Below are 21,873 nucleotides of genomic sequence, written 5' to 3' on the forward strand. Positions count from 1 at the left end.
GGGGTCTACCAAACTCAAGATGGCTGCCAGCTGATTTCACATGCAGATCCTGGGGTCAGAAGCTATTTTTGCAGACCAAGTTGGTTCCCTGCCCTGCCCAGTTACTGAGGGGGAGGGGAGGGCCCTGTGGGGCCTCCCCCACTGCTGATTGGCTCTGAGGGCTATCCATCATGCAGCCTGGAAAGGGGCATGACAGTATGACAGACAGCCCTCGCAGCCAATCAACAGCAAGGGGCAGGGGCATCAGCCATCTTGCCATTCCAGCAGTCCCTCTTTCCCCACCCCCAGCAGGCTGAGTGTCCAGGCCACAGAGCCCATGAGGATTGCTGGCTCTTTAGAGGAAAGCAGCACTTTATTTTCGGTAAGGGTGTTTTTTTGTTTGTTTGTTTGGGGTTTTTTTTGGTTTTTTTTTTTGAGGGAGCTTACCAAAATCATGGAGCCCACCCGAAATCATGGTTTCTGTGGAAATTGTGATTTCAGTAGGTCCCTTGTCATAATCGGCAGCCTCTTTATATGCCCCTGTGGCATCTTGGGACCTCTTCAAAATCATATCTTGAATTCACACAACTATATCCCCTACCTCAGTCAGAGAAATAAACCACCTCCACCATTAGCCATACCTACATGCAGCCACAATAGAAATTTTCCCAGTAGAAAAATGCCTGGTTAAACCCTCTAGCTCACACTGCTGCACAAAAGCAAGTGCAATTGCAATTGCAACTGAGCCCTGATAGAAAGTCTGAGAGGCAGGAATCTGTAGCTGCTGACATCTGGCTGCTCGCCCCTGAGTTTAAGGACCGTGTGACAACAAGAATGACCTCCTAGTTGGTCTCACATATTATTGGTGGGTCATAGGAGGAGCAATCCTGAGAGGCCTTTGTTAAGTTTTATGTATATCAGAATGTCAAGTTTGCTTGAATGGCATTTCGGCTTCTTGGGGTACTGCTCATAGATTTTGGAAGAGGAGGAGAGCAATGTGAATTCTTAGACCCTGACTTTTGCTCTTATACCCGTTTCAAACTGCAATGACTCCAGTGTGGAGTTACTCCTAATTTACTTTAGCAAGTGTAAGAGTAGACCTCTAGCAGGTATGGCTGGCTGCACCTAATACAGAGTAGGCACCTTTTAGTAGGGCTGTTCAATGAGAAGAAAAAGTTGTTTTGCCAACTGAACTGCACCATTTTTCTGTAGGATCTCATACTTCACATTACTTCTTACCAAAAAAAATGATGGTAATCTGAAGAGAGTTTTCTATCATTCTTGGAAGTTTTGACTTGGTCTCCTTTTTAGCTGTAGGGATCCATGAATGATTATAGCTGGTGGGTTTTTCCTGGTTAGGATGAAATTTTAGGAAAATCGCATTAATCCAAAAAACTCCTTTCACAATTTAGGCCTGACTAGTAAATGGATTTTAAAATTGCCTGATCTGGCAACCATTCCTTACAAAACAAACCACAGTTAGAGAAGAACTTCCATCAGTAACAAGGAGGTATTACAAGTAACATTCTTTGATATTCAGGGGTGACTGGTGCCTCTTGAGTCTGGGGGGGCACAATTTGTGGGTGGGCCAAAAGCCCCATATCCACATCTATATTTTTATTCCTGCCCCCCCCGGACCAACATGCCACTGGCCTGAGCAGCAAAAAATCTGCCCCGACCTGAGTGGTGCCCAGTCAGAGGACAATGGGGGGGTGCCCCCCCCCCCCGTGTTCCCTCTACCAGTTGCCTGTTCTGATATTAATGCAACTACCATTTCAAGCAAGCCTTATTTGTGTGAGAAAGGGTTGCAACTATTTTTTCCCCCAATAATAGCAATGCTTTCCCCAGCAGGGACTGCTGTATTTACACTGTAACAGGAGACTCTTCCCCTTGTTACTTGGAGGAAGGGAGAGCAAAGTAGCAGAGTGGGTGCAGCCTTCAAGGATCTCTGTTAATAGGGTTGCAGTGCTCAACCTGCAGCTTGCAGACAGATGAACACCTGTCTGTTGAACAGGAAGTGAAGGGCGCCATTAGCAACAAGCTAGGTTGGGTGACTGGAAGAGGGAGGAGGAAGGGTCATGTAAACCTGAGCCTGGAGCCCTAGATCAGATAGGTTCAGACTCTAATTGTAGAAGGTGCTTGACAGGTGGATTACATATGTAGGCAATAAGTTCTGTTCTGTTTTGTTTTATGTTGCTTGGGATTTGTGATAAACTACAGGAGTGAGTTGTGGCTCCCAAGATGGAATCCACTGAACAGGGAGCCCGGGGCACCCTGAGCTTTGAATCCTGCAAAAGGGGCAAGCAAAGTGGAGCTGAAGCCAAGAATAGTTAAAGCCCAGACATAAGCTCAGTGAGGCCTAGAGGGTAGGTGCTCTGAAAGGTGGCCAGTCTGGGATTGGGAGCAGAAAGAGTCCTAAAGGAGTTGATGGCCAGACAGAGGTGTAATTGAAGTTAAGGGTCCAATGCCTGGAGACTATAGGGGTCTAAAGGGGCTTGTGTCTGAGGGGCTGACAGCCAGATACAGGCAGGGCTGAGGCTGAGGAGCCAATGCCTGGGGCCTAAAGAGGCCTGGGGGAGGAGAGGGGAGGGCTGTGCCTAGGTCCAAGGGCTGACAGTCAGGCATAAGTGGGGCTGAGGCTTAGGGGACGATGCCTGAACAGAAGACCACAGAGAACAGGTCATGGGGAGTGCCCCAGGACCCTCCCTCCTATATTATATGGGGCTAAGGCCACACACAGCCCTGCTAGACTCGGGGACCAAGCCAAGAGAATGGACAAAAAACAGAGGGCTCTGCCATGGTTGGAGTTTGCCTTGCCCCTCGCTGCTCATTCCCAAGCAAGAGCCAAAGTCCAGGCATCTGAAGACAGCATCCCCAAATATTAATTTTGACATCAAGGTGTGGCAGGAAAGAGGGTGTGGAGGTGGCCTGACAGGGGGAACTGGAGTAGGGAATGGGTGTAACATGTCTCTAGCGGGTTGCTGCAACCCCCTGTGAGGCATTACCTGTTACAACAGCTGATGTTTAAAAGGCCAGATCCTACTTCCCTTTCACATATCTAATTTGTGAGTACATAGCTTTATAAATGTAGTTTGGGATTCTACAAAAGCATTCCCCTGCATGGGGATGATCCTTATGTGTGTTGACTTGAGGGCAGTTTTGCACTTCTAGAGAAGAGCTAAACTATTGCATTACAGAAAATAATAAGCCATTGCTAAAGAATTCTGTGTGGTCATTATAGGATTTCTTTATAGGAGTATATCAGAATTCCTTTATTGTTTTATTCTGACAGTGCACCTGGAATGTTTATGGAGAAGTCAGGCCCCATGATGCCTGGGTCCTACCAAACACCAGGAATTGTAATGCAAAAAACAAAAACTTAAAGAACAAAGAACTAACCTTTGTTTGCAGGTTATAAATTCAAGTTGGGATAAGCTCTTCTTTATGTGCCCATTGGGACAATCCACACTTCTGAAGCTAAACACCTGCTCGGAGAGAGCCTGCAGATGAGATTCTAAAAAAACACATTTCTGAAACAGTGGATAAACTGTGTTGTATTACGTGAATGCAGGACTGCAGCCAGTCTGGGGTGAATGTGAATTTGGGTCATGTTTGAAGTTTTTAGTAGTGCGAGATGCTGGCAAAGAGTGACTCCATTAACAATTACTTTTTTCAAGGGCAGGTAAATCCTGTATAATATTTCACCCAGATGGCTTGTAATTTGGCTTGGAATGCTTATGAAAAATACACCAAGCCATCCAGGCACTCATGAGTCCAGATCTAGTTACTCTATTTTCTCTCTTAATATTAGGTCAAGGCATATTTTCAAAGGCAGTGAAAACACTGACATCACTAATTGTTGTAAACTGAGGAAAAATTGTTGTAAAGTACTAATTATCAAGGTTTGTTGAGGGAGATCATATGACTTCTGCTGGTGTGCAAAATAGGATTAAAGCAGCCTCACAACCAAACAGCAAACACAAAATGCCAAATATTAAAAATATGCAAGCCAGTCAACTCCTCATCATTTCGATTTTTTTGTGGAACAGAATTAGAGAAAAGGTGTCATCACCTTTCATAATATCATTCATGGAAGAATCACTCCTTGTTACCCCGTCTCTCCTCTTTTGTTTGAGTGGACACTTGTTTTCCAAAGATATCAACATCTATTTAGGCATCAACATCAGGACCTGGTTTTTAAAAGTTCAGTGTCTAACATTGTCCCAGTTGAAAAAACATCTTTTAATTAGGAGGGAGCTAATCTGTTTACCTCCCCTTTGCATACCAAGCACGTGACAATCTGTCCTATTTACAGGAGCCACTTCTCCCAGCTCTAGACTGAAAAGTGGCAGCTATTTAACGCATTGCACAGCAGAGGCAGGCAATTATTTTGGGTGGAGGGCCACTTAGCGAGTTGTGGCAAGCTGTGGAGGGCCACAGGTATAACCCCACCCTGTGACAGGTGCCTCACCCTCTGGTTATCAACTTGGGACCAGAAGTCCCGCCCTGACCTCTGAGCCTTGCCACTGGAAGTACTCCTTCAGAGACGAGGGTTTGCTATCTTAGAATAGGGAAAAAACAAATTATGTACTAAAAATCAAATACCCATAAGATTATATTTTAATTCAATTAAAAATATGTCCTGATATGTGTATGTTTGTGCTTTATATGTAGAACTTATTGAATAATAGCTCAAAATGCAATTTTATTCTTGTACAGTGTGTGGGGTATACAGAGGTGTTGGGGGGTGTGGGTGGGTGGATGTGGGGTTTGTGGGGAGATGTATGTGTGCGTATGGTATTTGTGGGATGTGTGATTGTGTCTGGAGGAGGGTGTGGCTGTGGGGTTTGCAGGAAGGGTTGCAAGGGGGAAACCAGCTGGGGCCTTGCTGCCTGAAGCCTCGTGGCTACATTTGCACTCTGGTGGCTCCTGCTGCTGCCAGGAGGCTGGGGGCTACTAGGGAAGGGCCTGTCAAGCTTGGGAGGCAGTGTAGGGATCTCTCAGAGTCAGTGGGGGTGGTACAAGTCAGTGGGGACATGGCCCAAGATGCAAGAAGCCCAGGGAGCTGGCATGGAACTTGTGCCATGTGCCTGAGGCTTGGGGCGGCCCTTGCCCCACAAGTGACCCAGGGGTTGCCGCCATCTTGGGGGGGGGGGAGGCCCAGTCCCCCTGCCACCCCACAGGGTCCTGGCAGCAGCTCACGCCCCGGCCCTGGGACAGGCATGGAGGCTGTGCCAGGAGCTGGAGCAGAGCCGTGGCTGCTTTTCTTCTTCAGAAGCTACTGTAGTTTCCAGGAGGCCAGGGGCCCCAGGGAAGCTCCTGGCCAGCCCTGGGGGCAGTGCAGGGGGCTGCCCAAAGTCGCTGGGGGTGGCATGTGGCCTGGGATGAAGAAAGACCAGGGATGCCACACAGAAGTTACATCCTGTGCCTGAGGCTTAGAATGGCAGCGGCCTGGCTGCCCAGCCCCGCCCCCCTCCATCCCACTGCAGGAGACCAGCAGCAGCTCGCCCCCTGTCCCTAGGATGGGTGGGAAGCTGTGCCAGGAGCCAAAGTAGAGCTGTGGCTGGTTTTTTGCTCTGAAAGCTCCTGGGGCCTCCTTGAGCTTCCTGTGCCCCAGGCCAGGACCCTGCCAGGTCATGCCACCCCCAGCAGCCTTGGGAAGTGTTCCATGCTGCCCCCAGGGTTGGCCAGGAGTTTCCCAAGGCCCCTGGGTTCCTCCTGGCTGCAGGAGCTTCTGGAGCAGAAAAGTGGCTGTGGCTCTGCTCCTGGTGTAGCCTCCCTGCCTGTCCTGGGGCTGGGGAGTGAGCTGCCGCTGGTCCCCTATAGGAAGGCGGGGCCCAGGCCTTGCCCCCAGGGCAGCGGCACCCACTAGAGCCTCCTGTGGGGGGAGCAGCCAGGGCAATGCATCCCTCATCTGAGGCTTGGGGTAGCAAGTTCCACACCACCTCCCTGCACCCTGGGCCATGTCCCCACCAGCTTGTGCTTCACCCAGCGGCCCCAGGTGCCCCTCATGCTGACCCCAGGACCAGACCAGGGGTTTGGAAGCCAGTGACAGCAAGGTGGTGCCCCGGGGCCAGTGCTGACAAGGCCCAGAGCAGGGTGGCAGAAGCCTGGGGCGCAGCTGGCTGGGCTCTATGGAGCCAGGCTGGGCTGCCCCAGCAGGGAGAGAGGGGAACCACCCCACTCTGGGCCCCACTGGCTCCCATGCGCCCCCTTGCTCCCAGCCCCATGGTCAGGCGGGGACCAGTGCACGCAGCCCTGACCCCCCTCTTACCTGAGTTTCCCACTCTGGTACAGGTAGGAACAGTCCCATGGGCCCTCCAGCTGAGTGGGGAGGGCAGGGTAGGGCAGGCCCTGCTCTTCCAGGGGCCTGCTGTGACTTCCCCTGGGTCCTACTGCCCCTGGCACTTTTGACAGGAGCCAGAGGCAAATAAATATTAATTTTTTAAAACATTTCTAGGGGCCCTGCAGGCTGGACAGAATGGCCTGGCAGGCTGGATCTGGCCCATGGGCCGTATTTTGCCCACCCCTGCTGTAGAGGAAGAGACTGTCCACCACTGTTCAAAACAAACATGATGGGTTCAATGCTATGCCATTCAGGACAGAAAGGGTTATAAGAGTAATAGATCCAACTGAAGTTTGAGAGGCCTGTAAACCCCCAGATTACAAGGTGCAAAGGATTGTGTAAGCATGCTGAGTTTCCAAATCCTGTGTTTCTCTCCATGAGTGGGGGGAATTGTCCCTTTGGTACTGAAGTAAACACTAATACCAGATCGGGCATTGGCTTACTAATGACACAGAAAGACAGGTCATAAAATCCCTACTCATTCTGAATAGCACATTATTCACAACTCAAGGAAGAGAATCCTTAGCAAAACTTACTACGTGGGGTGAGATGCTCACCATGTGACCCAGATGATTACTGGTGCCTAATTATGGGTGGATCCTAAGAGGTTCATTGAGAATTGTGGGTCCTTAGACCTTTTCAGCAGTGGCCTTTAGTCACCACACGGTCTTCCTGCAACACTTAGTCATACAACAGCAGTCCCCCATCCACATATTAATCTGACCCATTTCTACGTGACCACGTCATCACAGATAGGCTATTGCTCTGAAGTGAGATGGCTGCCAGCTTTGACATTCAGTTTCTCTCCTATAATATGTGCTTGTTACAGGCAGTGATAGTTAATTCCCAGTTGCCAAAGTGATGGAAAACTGCCCATAATCTGCCAAAGGTTTGTACCTAGCCTGTCAAATGCATAATGCTTAAATAAATACTCACTGGTTACAGCAAGTCTAAGGTTTTAGTGTGCCAGACAATGTTTTTTAGATATTATCCCACAAGGACAAATGTCTGTTGCTTAGAAGCTTTTATGATTATATCCCCAAATGGAACTTTGTTTCATTACCTGACGGAAGTTCTGGGAAATTGCTTGCCAACCTTAAGCATTTCAGTTTTGCCACAAAGCTGCAAAGAGTTTACAAAGCATTTGCTTTGAAATATTTTTATATTGTCAAATCACAGTGGACTCATACAGGAATGAGCATGAAAAGGTGCTATATGTGGCTGCATCTACATGTACATAAACTCTATGCATCTACATAGTCATAATGCAACACAATAAACTCTAGCACTTATCATGCTGGAGTTCATTGCTCCCAGGTGCCACAGTTACAAATGAGGGGCATGCTGTAAAAGGACTGCCTGGGGCTAGAGCTGGAGGGTGCCACAGAGAAGCACCCTCATGCCCTAGCCAGCTATGTCAGCATCTACACATGTGCTGATGCACACACAAAAAACTCTGCAGCAGGATAGTACTTGTATTTAAAAGTACTAACCTGCTGCAGGTTGTTAGTTTCCTGCAGACTAATAAGGCCACAGGTATAGATGCTGAGATGTTTCCTACAGAGTTAATTAGTCTACTCTGCACTAAATGTCTTGTGTAGATGTGTCCTGTGAAAGGGTTTTTTTTAGTGGAATAGGCTTTATAAAATACAAATTAAGTGTGCCACATTATAGATAAATAATATACAGATTATAGGCTAGCAAAAGTTATGTAAAAAAAACAACCCCTGCACTGCTACCTTGTAGTGCGGAGAACACCTGAACGTGTGGTGTGTTGTGGTGCAGATGTTATCACAGGTGCTAAACTTAATGCAGAGCAATAATGCATGTGTAGACATACCCAAAGGTCAAGTCTACACAAGTAGCAGACTGCACAGTTGTTACTGTGCAGTCATTTAGTACTTGCATAATGTATGTCCCCATACACTTTTTTTTTTTTCCAGACACTACTGCACAGTAGCAATGAGCAACTGTGCAGTAGCGTCTTATGTAGATGCACCCAGAGAGTCCTAAATAAAAGACATATTATGGGCCATGTCACAAGCTGGTGTAAAACAACATAGCTTCATGGAACTGATTGTATTTTGAGAAGGACTGCCCTTTCTATAGCCCACACTGAGTCTCCTTTTTGGGATCTGACCAGATTTTTTTCCTTCATTGGTAAATGTGTCTCACATTCCCCCACTAGCTTTTAATCTTCCCCTGTGCTCATCATCTGTGGTGCTTTTAGTAGCTTGTAAAGGGGTAGGAGCTAAGTGGTAGTAAAGGTTTTAACATGAGGGCTAGATTCAGTATTCACGTCTTGGCACAAAACAAGAACAACAATAGGAAACACTGGGTGCATCTACATGTGCATTAATGCACTTTTCCTGATGTGCATTAAATTTAGTACCTCCAATATGAGGTACTAAATAAATGCACATTAGGCTGTGCTAATGCACGGTAGTGCAAATGCACACTTTTTAGGTGATGCTTAACATGCAGTAGCCTGTTGCACTGTGTATTAGCATATTAGCACATTTTTATGTGGCACTTTAATGTGCAGTAGAATGGGCAACTACAAATTACAGCACACATGTAGATGCACCCACTGAGCAGCCTTGTGCTGCTCAGGAATCTTACACCAGGATAGAGAGCAAAAAGGTGAAAACTGGGGCAGTTAGGGAAAATGTTAGACATAAAGGGTTGGGGTGATGAGAAGGGGGTTGAAAGTGTAATTAGGAACCATTGGAAACTGATTTTATTTCACTTGTCAAAGTCTCAGTATCAAGGCCAAATCCTGCTATCTTTCCTCAAGCAAAATTTCCAAAATAGGCAGAATGTGACTGTGAGTTCTTTGTCCTACTTGAACCAGATCCTTAGCTGGTGCAAAGCCAGGCAGTTCAACACCAGAGTTACACGGAGCTTTGCACTAGCTAAGAATGTGTCCACCTACCTTCAGATTCTTCTTTCCAATATCAGTTCCCATGCCCACTCAAGTGCTTTCCCCCTTCCATTCATTATCTGATATGATCTTAAATGTTGAGAAATGATGAGCTTTTATGTACTTTGTACCTACCATGGAACAAAAAAGTTCCTTTTAGCTTTTTAACTAGTTTAGCACAACTCATTCTTGTATATACATTGGCTGATTATTCATAGTGTGTGTGTGTGACACAAACCTAGGCTGGTGGTTGTTTTAAGGCCATTGTGTACTCGTATAACAGACACGAGGCACATCCCCACAAGTGGGAACATTCGTTTCTCCCGGGACAAACAATAGCAGTACAATATGTGCTGCTGCTGTTTGTCCCCAGAGAACCCCTGTGTGCACAGTCTGGTGCATGGCATATTGCCCTGGGTGGGGTAGGGTAGGCTGGGGCCAGACTCCATGGGCTGCGGCCATGGCAGTTCTGCAGCAGGGAGCATGGCTGGCAGCCAGAGCATGGCTCTGGGTGGCCAGGCTCCAGTTTCAGGTGGACTGCCACCACAATGCCACCCTGCTTTTTTGACAGATGAGTTTCTTTGTGTCAAACCATCCCCTCACCCCCCCCCATCCCCCAGAATGCAAATTAGCAGTGCAAGGAATGCCTGCACATACAGTGTGTGGTGCTGTAGACAAGTCTGTGGTGCTGCATACCACACATGTGCACTCATCTGGATGTGCCCGTGGTATGTGACTCTTGATTTCACTTATTCCAATACCAGTGAAGAGCAACTCCTGTGAAGCCAGTACAGTAGCAACAGTGTAAAACCCATGTGGGTTCAGAATCAGCTTTTTCAAAACACTGTACTGGTATCAGCTAATTAATGTCAAAGGTAGAAGTCAGGAATTTACAGTCTATGAGCTGGTTCCAGCCCATGGAGCCTTTGGATCTGGTGCATGGAGCTGGGGATTTGGCAGCGGGGGTTTTACCTGCAGCCAGGCATAAGGGAGCCTCCCCATTCTGTACCACGTCAGGATGGGAGGGAGAAGCATTAGTGGGGGCCGAGGCCACTAGCTCCTAGTGCTGGCCCACCTAGGACCCAAGTGGGGCCATTCCATCTGCCACTGCAAAACATTGCTAATCGCTAGTTTAAAGTCCTAGCTTTAAAACATTTGTGTGTTTGTCGACCTACATTATTGGATCAGTCAGATTTTTGAGCCCTGTAGTCAGTTCATTTGTCCATGTACTTTGATTGTCTTTAAGACAGGAAACTGATTCTGCTGTCATTTTGATTTTGCATGGTTAATGTACTTCGGGTGATGTCAGTAGAGTTATTCTAGAACAGTATTGCCATGAGAGACAGTTTAAAAATTAGCAATGTTTTGGGAGAAAGATTAGTTTATTTCTTTTCATACGATGTATGAAAGTTCTGGGGCCATTTCCTAGGGCTGTGTGACTTTTCACGGGCAGTTTCGTTTTGATGCTGTTTCAACTCATTTTGAGCTTAAAACAGCAAAATTGAAATGAAACAGAGAGCTTCCAAACAGCCTTGAAACGAAACGAGGCAAGTTGAAACGTTTCAAAATTTTTGAAACATTTTGAGTTTTGAAGATCAAGTAGGGCTTGCCTGCAGGGAAACAGAAACTAAAGTGAGGAGAGGGAAGAAGCTGGGGTGAGGAGTGCTCTCATTATTGACCATGTAGCTGGCCAGTGACTGTGATCCTTCCCTGAGGTCCCTTCCAATCCCAGTGCTCTGGGGGAGGGATGGAAAAAGTGCATAAAAGGCAGTAGGGGAGGAGGAAGCCTCATTGGGGCACACTACCATGTTATGTAGATGCCCCAGTGCCAGTGAGGGTGCACCTTAACACACACTCAGTCCCACAGCACCCATGACACGAGTTTTGCCTGTCAGGAGCTAGAGGTGCAGGGCCCCAGAACCCAGACTTCCTCCTACACCGATCTCCTTGACAGCTGGCAGGCTTTGTGGCCTCAGCAGGGGCTAGTAGGCCTGCAGTTTTGACCGTGCTGTGGCTGAACATATACACGACATGAGTTTTGCTTTCAAGACTTTGAGGTGCAGTTTCCCTGAACCCCATGCACCTATCTCCTTGAAACGTGTCAGGCTTCATGCCTTCAGAAGGGGCTACCATTCCTGTAAGTTTCATCCAAATCAGGCCAGAAATGACAAAGTTATAGGCTGTTTCAAGCTTCCTCAAGCTAAACTGTTTTGACAAAACAAAAGGAACAGCGGTTTCGAATCAAAACAAAATTCGAAGCAAAATGCTGTTCCATTGAAATGTTGAAATGCAAGTTGAAACAGAACTGTGCTGCTTCGCACAGCCCTACCATTTCCTCTGATGTTATGAATCCATGTTATTTCATAGAGCATGGTTATGCCCTTCCCAGCTACCCTTCACCATGAGGCCTGCCCTGCTGTAAAAGCTGTTGCAATTTATGCTGCCACTGCTCCCCAGCTGCCAAATTTCTGGACCCATGAGGAGCCCCACAGGCCAAATGACACATCTCTGCAGGCTAGATTCAGTCTGTAGATTGGATTTGGCCTACAGGCCAGAGGTTGAGTACCACTGCTTTAGGGAATCATATTAACTAATAGTAGCTGGTGCTGTCTGTGAGGGATGGATGTTGTGCATATTATCCTGGTAGCCAAGAACTTGTGGAGACAGGGCTGAATAACTTAACAGGTTGGTCCTAGACAGCTACAGTAATAATGTAATAGCAAATGGACATGGGTGAAATAGAACAAGAATTGTCCCAGAGAGTATGCTGGACTCTTTCTCACACTTATTAAAGTCAGTAGCAGAGCTCTGACTGATTTTGGTGGAGCAGGGATGGGTCCTGAATATGCTGCAGCCTCCAGCAAAATGGCTGTTGGTTGAATCCAGCTTTGGAATTCATTCATTTTGTTTTGTGACTCCATGGTGCCTGATTCTTTCCCCCCTTGCTGATGCCAGTTTTAGACCTATATAACTGCACCAGCCTCCTTGCATTCCCTGGGGCAGATTTGTAACACCACAGAAGTGAGTGGACTTGCATGGGAGAGGGATCAGGGAATCAGGTCTGCTAGAGTGGATTTACTTCTGGTTGGTATGGGAAGGGAATCGGGCTCCTTTCGACACAGTGTGGGGTTTGGTTCAGTGTCTCTGGTTGTGCTGTTGTAACAATCTCAGAGAGAACAACCACAGAGGGAAAAGGTTTATTTCTCCTGCTGTAACATGAGCTTTTTAAAAGCAGAGAACTTTTTACCTCTTATTATCAGTGCTCCATTTGATCAGCTTGGAGAGAGGGAGAGTGGTTTAAAAGTAGGCAGAGACTTTTAATCTAAATCCAGAAAGAAGAATATGTCTTCCTAATTTAGCAAAGAAAGCAATGGGTCCCTCTCCCCAGTGAACACAATGACAAGAGGAGCAGGGCTGAGAGAGAGCAGAGCCTAACTTTTGAATCTCAGATCTTTTTTCAGACTTGAAGGGGGACCTCCCCCCTAATGCTTTTTAAATGCAAATATGTTCCTGAGTGCCTTCAGCCAATCAGAGCAAGCTTCCTGTGGGATTACCTGGGAGAGGGAGGGAAGGAGGAAAAGACTGGATGATTGCTTAAGAGTTGGCGAAAGTCTTGTGTTTGCCAGGCCAGCACTCAGAGTGGAGCAGCAAATATGTGTGAGTTATGTTCCTTGTCAGGACCGTTTGTCAACTGCATGGGAAGCCTCTCTCGGGTTGCTTGGCAGTAAGTCCATTTTGGATGCCGGATGTGAGCAGATGGAATTGTACTGAGGCACTGCCACTTGACGTACTGAGATAGAGGCTGCAGAGAGCAGGCTATTGTTGCAGAGGATTCTGAATTATCCCCTTGGAGAAGCAATGTCTTGCTTACTCCCAGCAGCAGCCTCTGGGAGTTGGAAGCTAAATGATTTGAACTTGGATTTTTGACAGGGTTCTGGAGAGCAAAATGCCCTTGTCTGAGGCTGGAACTGAGGATTTGCTTTAGGAATGGTAAGTGCTGGCTTGCAAGCAGGGCTTTTAGTGAAAGCCATAAAAATTCTGAATACTTGCAAGATTGTATTTTTCATTAATGACCACAAGAAACAGAAAATCCCTGCACTTGCAATGGAAGTGTTTGCGACAAGTAAAGCAGGGGTATTGAGTAATCTGTGCAGAAGGATTTTCTGTATAATTGCAGTGTCTTATTTTGAGAACTTTGGCCAAGGAGGAAGCTGTGATTTTATTATGGTTGATTATTAGCTAAGAAAACAATTTCACTATAGTAAATGGGCGAGAGAGATGTAGTATGAGACGCATTGTACTAGCAAATCTGATTCTTTTCTCAGATTCACCAGTGTAAGAGCAACAGAATTATGCTGGTATGAAACTGGTGTGAGATGAGACTCAGGTCCATGGATATTACTGCTTCCACTTGGAGGAAGAAACTAATGAGCTATTTTAAAGCAAAACAAAGAAAATTGTTCATTTTGATTATATGAAATTGCATAAAAATTATACCAGATTCACCCCTTGAAATTAGTCACTTGAGATGAATTTGGTCCAAGGGATGTGTTATTTGAATATATATTTTTTAAAATCTTTCTCTTAAATTCTGCTTTTTGAGACTTTTTTTTTTAATTGATGTAAAGTGGGTCATGTTGGAATTCGTGTTATCCTTTTTATGGTTTAAGGAAGGAGGAAATCAAAGTATATTCTAGACATTTCTTTCCCATAGCAGAGCAGACTAAAAACAAGTGTAGATTTCCAGCCAAGTTCAATACAGACCAAATGATACAAAAATCATGGCATTTATGTAGTTATGTTGTTTTTTGTTGGCCACTAGAGGGACAATGCTATTATCCTCCTATAAATGATTACACTTAAAACAGCATATGACAAACAAGTTAAGAGGTTTCCTCTTTATGTACCTTATGCATACTGTCTCATTAGTGCTTACTGTATATGAGAACTTGTTACTAAAACGTAAAAAAAATCTTAAAAATGAACCCAGATTTCCTTTCATCTCTCCTTTTGTCTCTTTTGTTGCAATGGACAATTAGTAAAGTATTTGTGTTAGTATACTTGATCAGACATTTAGTTTCCTTGTAAGTTTGTTTTTTGTTTGAGATTCCTAGGCTTACTTTAAAAAGAGCCAATGAATGAATAGATTTTACTGAACATACAGGATCAGGGATTTCCTGATGCCATTGAAGTCTCTGGTTTTCTGCTATAATTTTCATGTTATATGGCTTGCTACATTATTTGTGCGCTCAGAACTGCCCCTGACCTTAGTGGGAGCTGTTCAGTAGGCAGGGAATACAAGATTAGGCCCCTAATTAACATAGTTTCTTGTGAGTCTAAATGTGAGAACTTGCTAATGAGATACAAAATCCCCAAATATGATGGGAAGCACTTCTTTATGTTTTGATTGCATTCCCACCTTCAGAAGTACATAAATAATCTTCTGTCTCATATATGTGACTTTTCAGTGGTGATGCTGGACTGATAGCATCTAATTCTGACATTTTTAGACATTTTGGTGAGCTTATAGGCAGCATGGCTAGTCTGAGAGCAGAATTTATCAAGTCAAAAGGAAGTGACTAATCGTGATTCTTGAATTTTGCATGTGTGCCCAGAAATGTCACTGGACATAGTTCATCATCAGTCAATCAGTAATTTTTTTCTCCAAGTAAAACAACCCCATATTTTATTGTACAATCATCTGTGTTTGCGGTAAACTTGTAGACAAGCATCCCCATATATTTGTAATATGAACACGCACCCCCTCAATGACTACAGTAGAACCTACCATAGTGGGTTTTACCTTAGTGTCTGCAGTGGCAATGCTTCTGTTACTCCCTTTCCTCTCAAACTTGCTTTGGAAACCAAACTGAGCTGCCTATTAACCAAAACCCCTGTAATTTACACGGATGCTCCTATATTTAATTGCAACATTGGCAACTAGCCTCCCCTGCAACAGATATTGAAGATGTGATCCAGGGACTGTGTTTGCTCTTTCTGGCTCCATACCACTTTTTTCCTGTTATAAATATAAAATTAAAATCCAAGGTTATATTATGTTATATTATTATATTAAATGATATTTAATATAGGCTCTGTATTTTATACACACACATGCGCGAGCATGCACGCGTGCGCGCGCACACATGCTGTATAATGTATTTATCTTAAATGACGGTATCTTTTTGCCTCCTTTCTCTGTATCTTAATTTTTCTTTCCTTAGGTAATTATCTGACTGCTTCACTGTATTTCCTGTCTCCCCTGCATCTCCCCAGTTTTTTGCTCTTATATGCATTTCACTTCCTTTGCCCATGTCTTCCTCCCCTCTGTCACCTCCTGTGTCTGCTACCTGTCAACACCATTCATTCAAGGTCACCCACTCACACCTATTCTAGCATGTGTCCACCTGTTCAGCACCCAAAAGCCCTTAAGCACCCAAAAGCACACATTCACATATTTACATATATCCCTACCCATTGCAGATGCTTGTGAGTGAGGACTCCCACTTGTGCATTCTTCTAAGCGAGAATGTTTTTATAGGTCCAATTTTGGGTTCCTTGCTCCCAGTCCTCCAGGTAACAGAGCACCAGGTCCTGTAACTTTCCATCCTTCCCCCCCTTAAAGGAATAGCAGTTTCTGGGCCAGAGTCAACATTTCTTACTACTTTTTCTTGTTCCATAGTCCTCCTTTCTCCAAGCAAGCAAGAGAGCAAAACACCTTTGTGCATTTGGTACCTTTTGGGTAAAATCAAGGGAAAGACACAAACTCAGTCTGCTTAGAAATAAGGATTGCCATTATTAGTAGGGAAGAATTCAGCCTGCCCTTTTAGTGATTACAGATGTTTGTTTCCAAGAGCCCAGCACATGGTTAGTTGAGATGTAGCTTTTTTGAAGCAGCCAAGGGTCAAATATACAGTAAACTGTATTGTTACAGCACAAATGGTTGCCGCTAAAGTGGGTGAGTATCCTGTTTACAGCTTTAAAATATAAAATAGAACCCCATGTCAGCAATAGGCTGCACCTAAACATCCTTGGAGTGAATAAATCTAAAAAAAAATCCTAAATTCTCAGCCAAAGAGCAGACAAAAGCCTCTTATTTTTGCCTGGTTAGATTGTATGTACTTTGCCTAAACTGGAAGCTCTATGGGCTGTCAATCATTTCTTTTCTCTGTGGTTGTATAGCATCTAGCACAGTTGGGTCTTGAGTCATGACTGGGCTCTGAGACTGCCACTGTGTAAGCACATAAGTAATACTTGGGCATAATTTGTATTTTAAACAGATTTTATGCTAACTTGAAGGTCATGAGCAACTGATAAGCATAAGGTTAGGCAAGTACTTAAGTACCTGGCCTCGTTACAATTGTTAGGCCATACTTAAAGCATGGGCTTAAACACTTTGCTGAATCAAGACTTAAGACAGATATCACTAAAGTGTCACATAGTGGACCCAATCCTGCAGGCTCTTTCTTATGGGAGCAGTGAACAATAGACCCAGAGTACATCTATACATGCACTTGATCTGGGATCAGTTTACTTGCAAATAAACTACTTGCAAGTAAACTACTCGCAAGTAAATGCTCCTGGGCAAGTGTCTACATATGCAGGGACATGGGAGCAGATTTGCTTCTCCTAGGATCAAACTGCTACCGCTTCCTGCAGCCCTTCATTGGGTCCCTGCCACCACCAGGGGGTCCAGCTGCAGCTGCCTGCAGCTGGCAGCTATCTTGAAAAGGTAGCCCTGCTCTCGACCTGTTGTGACCTGTCTAGACCTGCGGGTGACAGAGGGGAAGCCCCTGCTGGGTGGGGAATAATTTGCCCTGGGGCAAAGATAGGGATTCAGGGCTCCAGCTTGCCGGAGAGGTGGAATCCCTGGGTTAGGACCCTGCCAGCTGAGTAACCTGAATGGAGTCAAGGGTGCCCTATAGGGTGATGGGGTTTCCCTCCGGATTTTCATTTCTTTATTGGCACAGCTGTATGCCATTGTTGCATTCTGGGTTTTTTCCCTCCTTTATGCTGTTGGGATCCCTGGGGTAACCCTGTGCCTTTATTATTGTATTAGGAGAGTGTTATAATCTGCCCGGTATTGGTATTCATTGTATGAAGTGTTTTATGTAAATGTGTTGTATGTGATGTAACCCCTTATGAAAACATTTAACTATTAACCCATGACTGCCAATTGTTTTGTTACTGGTCCGTCAACTAGACCCTGTATTATCTGTGAGTGACCCCTCCCCTTCAGGCCGTGGAGGGCACTGAAAGAGGGGCAGGGTTGCCGTCTAGCCCAAAGACCACAGGGAACCAGGCCTGTGCATGGGTTTAGAGCATGTTTGGGTGAATTTATAACTGTATATAAATATGTATGTGTATATAAGTTGATAATTATAAGTTTTAAATTATCTATTAATATTAAACCTATACATAGTTAAGATTCACTGAATGTCCTGGCTCTCTGCTCCTTGGGAAGAGGAGGAAAGCTGCATACAGCTAGGCAGCCATACCTCCCACTAGGCAGCCACAGCTCCCACAGCATACCTGCAACCCACTGACCATCCCTTCATTTGGAGAGGGGGTACCTTTTGGCATACCACCCGGGTTACAATTGAATTACTGCATTTTGTCTCCCTCCCTCAGCTGTTGTTCTCTTCTTCCTTCTCTCAAATGAATGGAAGGACAGATGCTAAAAATAAAGGGAGAAACAGAATGTGACTGTGGTGAATGCCAAAACCCTTCAGAGCAATTTCTTAAGTTGAGCAGCTGTACTTTTATGTCTTCCATCAGGTCGGGGTGAGATCAAGAACCAAAGAGAGCTTTAATAGACACACAGCCTGGTCTACAGTTCCTATAATTTGGTGCAAACCCACAGACTTGACTGCCTATTGATTTCAATGGGGTTATGCCAATTTACCTGACCTGAGGACCTGGCCTGACATTAACAGGAAAAAGCACCAGGGCTGTCCCTGTCGGTGCAGGGTGCGAATTGTGGTGACCGCCACAGGCCCTGTGCTTTTGGGGGGACCCAACGGAGTTGGGTGGAGTGGCCATGGTGACTCCACGCTGCCGATGGCTTCACATCTGGCTACTTGGCACCCCCCTGCCACTGCATCCGGCACTTCTGGCCACTTGGCAGCCCCCCCCCCGGCCAAATCCACCACCGGCTTTCTCACATCTGGGGATGGCCCTGCACCCTGCTCAGGTCACCTATGACAAGTACCACAGTATAACTGAGAGGGGAGGTTTGGGATATTACTTCTGCAAACTCACCATGGTCTTTATTTAATATAGGACAGTTCAACCAGTCTATAGACCTTGATGCATTTGACAGGTTAACAAGACAAATATTATTATCCAAGGCAAATATTTTTAGCCAAGGCGTTGCCTGGCTCCTTTGAAATACTGAGAACTTTCTTGAAGTGCTGCATTTCTCCAGCTTCTGCAGCCATTTAGAGGAGAGACGGGTTGAAACTTTTAAAAATTTAACAGCTGTTTTCTTTTTATCCTGTATCATATTATAGGCACTCCCCTGTTTGAGCTGGCATTCAAGTTTGAAATTTATTGGGGAAATAAAACAAATAATTGCAAGTATTACACTTTCTTAGTTTATCCCCTGTGGAATTTGGGTTTTTTATATGCTTTAAAAGTTCCATCCACTCTATCAGCTCACCCCTTTCCTGTCAAAGGGACAGTAACATCTTGACCCATGTTTCTCAGCTGATGGGTTGCAGCTCCTGAGGTTCACTAAAAGATAAACAAGGGGAGCTGCAAAGCAGTGAAAAAGTACAATCTAAAGTACAGGAACTCTTGCTCCTCCACTGTCCACTTACTCTTCCGTGTGGATGTGGGGAGAACAGTGGACATGATATACCTTGGCCTTAGCAAGGCTTTTGTATATTGTCTCCCGCAACATTCTCACAAGCAAGCTGAGGAAGTATGAGTTGGATGAGTGGCCTGTAAGGTGGATAGAAAACTGGCTGAATCATTGGGCTCAAAGGGCAGTTATCAGTGGCTTGATGTCTAATTCACAGCAGGTATAATAGTAGTTACATGGGAGGGTAGGGCTATGATTCAGAGAGAGCATGACAAATTGGATGATTGGACCAAAAGAAATCTCATGAAGTTCGGTAAGAGTAAGTGCAGAGTCCTGCACTTAGGACGGAACAATCCCATGCACCAGTACAGGCTGGGGGCTGACCGGCTAAGCAGCAGCTCTACAGAAAAGGACCTGGGGGTTACAGTGGATAATAAGCTGAATATGAGCCAACACGGTGCCCTTGTTGCGGAGAAGGCTAGCAGCATACTGGGCTGCATTAGTATGAGTGTTGCCAGCACTGTTCCTAAGAATGCTAATCTTTCTGTGAAGTGGTTTGTGAAAATCATGCTCAGATTTTACTCCATCCTCATTGGAGCAAAACTCACAAAAAAAGTAAAAAAGAGTAGAAGTCGGTGGGAGTCCTGCTCATGATTGACTTGAGGATCTGGCCCAGGAAGATGTGGGTGATACTTACACATGTGTGACTGAAGAGTAGGACATACCCCAGGGATTAGGGGCTACCTAGAAAGAGGTGTTTTTAGGTCATTAACCTCAGCCAGTTGATAAACCCTAGAGAATGCTCCCTTCTTCCTAATGTTCCTTCAACTAGAATTTAATCATACAGGAAAACTTTTTAGGAAGAAAAGCCAAAAAAGGGCTAGATTATATTGCAGAGATGGGACCCCCCACTACCACTACCATGGGAAGTAGGCTTTTCTGCCTCCCAATTTAGTTTTCCATATTCAAAACCCCTGAAGAAGAAAAAGAGAGAAAGCCAGTTCAAGTGGCCTGACACCTTAAATAACATTTTTGACATCACTACAGGGCCCCAGTTAAGAAGCAATATTATTTGAACACCGCTAATGCAGATAATCAATTTAAAGGTGGTTAGCAGTCTTGGTGAAGTGGCCGGTCACCAAACTGGTCCCACAGGTTCCCTGGAGGGAATTTTAATACAATGGTCTGGATGCGTGGCAGGGAGGGAAGTGATGCCACTTCCACATGCTGGCTTTGAGGGGTTAACTGCAGTTTTCATCAGCATATCGCACCCCAAAGTTTCTAGTCCTAATCCCAGCTCTGTACGGGCAGGAAACTGCGGTTAACCCCTCAAAGCCACCACGTGGAAGTGGAGATCAATGTCGCAGCTTCACACAGAGCAACAAGAGGCCATTTGCAATGCAGAAGGGCCTATGCTGTCTAGCAACTCTCTGCAGCACATTGGACCTATGGAACAGCTCATAGGACTCCCCGATGTGCCTCTCCCTCTCTAATGTATTGCTGAGGGATAGGTATAGGCGTGCAGGCCCCCCAAACTACCCTTTGGGGAGTCCCAAGTCCCAGACTGCCTGGGTATGAATAAAGCCTCCCCAAGAGAATGCCACCTATAAACTTTGTTTTGTAGTTTATAATGTTTTAAAATTATAGTTAGTGTTTAGTTTTGTTTTTTCTTTATTCTTTGTAATAAATTTGAAAGTTGTTTTACCCTGCTTGCAAGAGAAAGGTTGTTGGTTTTACTGGACACCCTAGTGATTCATTTAGTTTTTCCCAGGTAGACTGAGCGGGAGCTCAAGCCAAGGTAATATATGTTTAATTCTCCCAAAATTGAACCCAACCCTTGTTGCTGGTGACAGGTGCTCAGCAGAAGGGTTACATATATAAGCGCCCAAATTGGGGCCACATTTTCACAAGTGCTCATCCTGCAAACCGTCCCACTGTGACACTGATGGCCAGATTCCCAAAAGAGCTCAGCACACAAATATCCAGTGTCCTGAGTACTTTCAGAATTCAGGCTGTGATTGTGGGTGCTGTGTGCTTTTAAAAATCTTGCCTATCAGCCACAACTGGGTATTTTCAGTTTAGATCTTGAACTCTGGCTCCAAAGTTAGGGCATGTTTGAACCAGGATCAGATTTGTCTCTAATGCATCTGCTTTAGCGGTTGTTTGGCTAGCTGAAAATGCTTCTGTTGCAAGGGCCAAGTTTACAAAGAACCACATGTGAGAATTTTTTTGTTTGTCTGTATTAGTTCATCAAAACTCAGTCCTCTACTAGAAATAAATTAAACTAAACTTCTGGATCTGAACTACTTGAAATATGAGAGAAGTTTGGATCCAGAGCTTATGATCCAGCACTTTATGACCAACCCCTTAGTTCTGTAGCATACCGTACAAATGCCTCAATCTGAATTCTCCATAAAGTTTGGAAGGTTCAGTTCCATTCCAAATGTTGAGGCTTCACCAGAGGAGAGTGTGCTGCTATGTGCTACTATTCATAAAGAACTTCCAAAGATTCAGAGTTTCAGATTTGGTTCAAATCATCATCCAAAGGTCTCCAGCTATCTGCCTAGCTACCCGTATTTGTATTCATTTGTATAACTAAGATGCCTGTTACCACAGTAGCTGTGCTTTTTGAAAGCTGATGCAACCATGTCTGAGCATACCCCTCTTTCATCTGAGAATTAGGTGAGAAATCTCTCACAAGGAAATTTTTTAATTCTTCTTTGATATTTCTTGCCCTTTCTGGACTAGGAACAAGTGGAAATTGACTTTCTTAGTATGCCTGTTTGTGTTTGAGATTATATTAAATGAAACTGTTTTCCA

General features: G+C 45.2%; 1 protein-coding gene across 4 annotated transcripts in view; it reads left to right on the plus strand.

Annotated features, from left to right (window-relative positions):
• Positions 1–12,822: 12,822 nt before the first annotated feature.
• SHROOM3 (shroom family member 3) overlaps positions 12,823–21,873 on the plus strand; it is a 96,270-nt gene continuing 87,219 nt past the window's right edge. For 2 of the 4 annotated variants that reach the window (XM_090032016.1, XM_090032013.1), the window contains exon 1: positions 12,827–13,238. The gene's annotated coding sequence lies outside the window, so the exon portion shown is untranslated. Of the gene's footprint in view, positions 13,239–21,873 lie in introns of all 4 variants that reach the window. The other 2 variants (XM_090032014.1, XM_090032015.1) reach the window with 2 other exon arrangements.

This window comes from Crocodylus siamensis, chromosome 2, assembly GCF_052110815.1.
Source record: "Crocodylus siamensis isolate JL-2025a chromosome 2, ASM5211081v1, whole genome shotgun sequence".
Lineage (NCBI taxonomy): Eukaryota > Metazoa > Chordata > Crocodylia > Crocodylidae > Crocodylus > Crocodylus siamensis.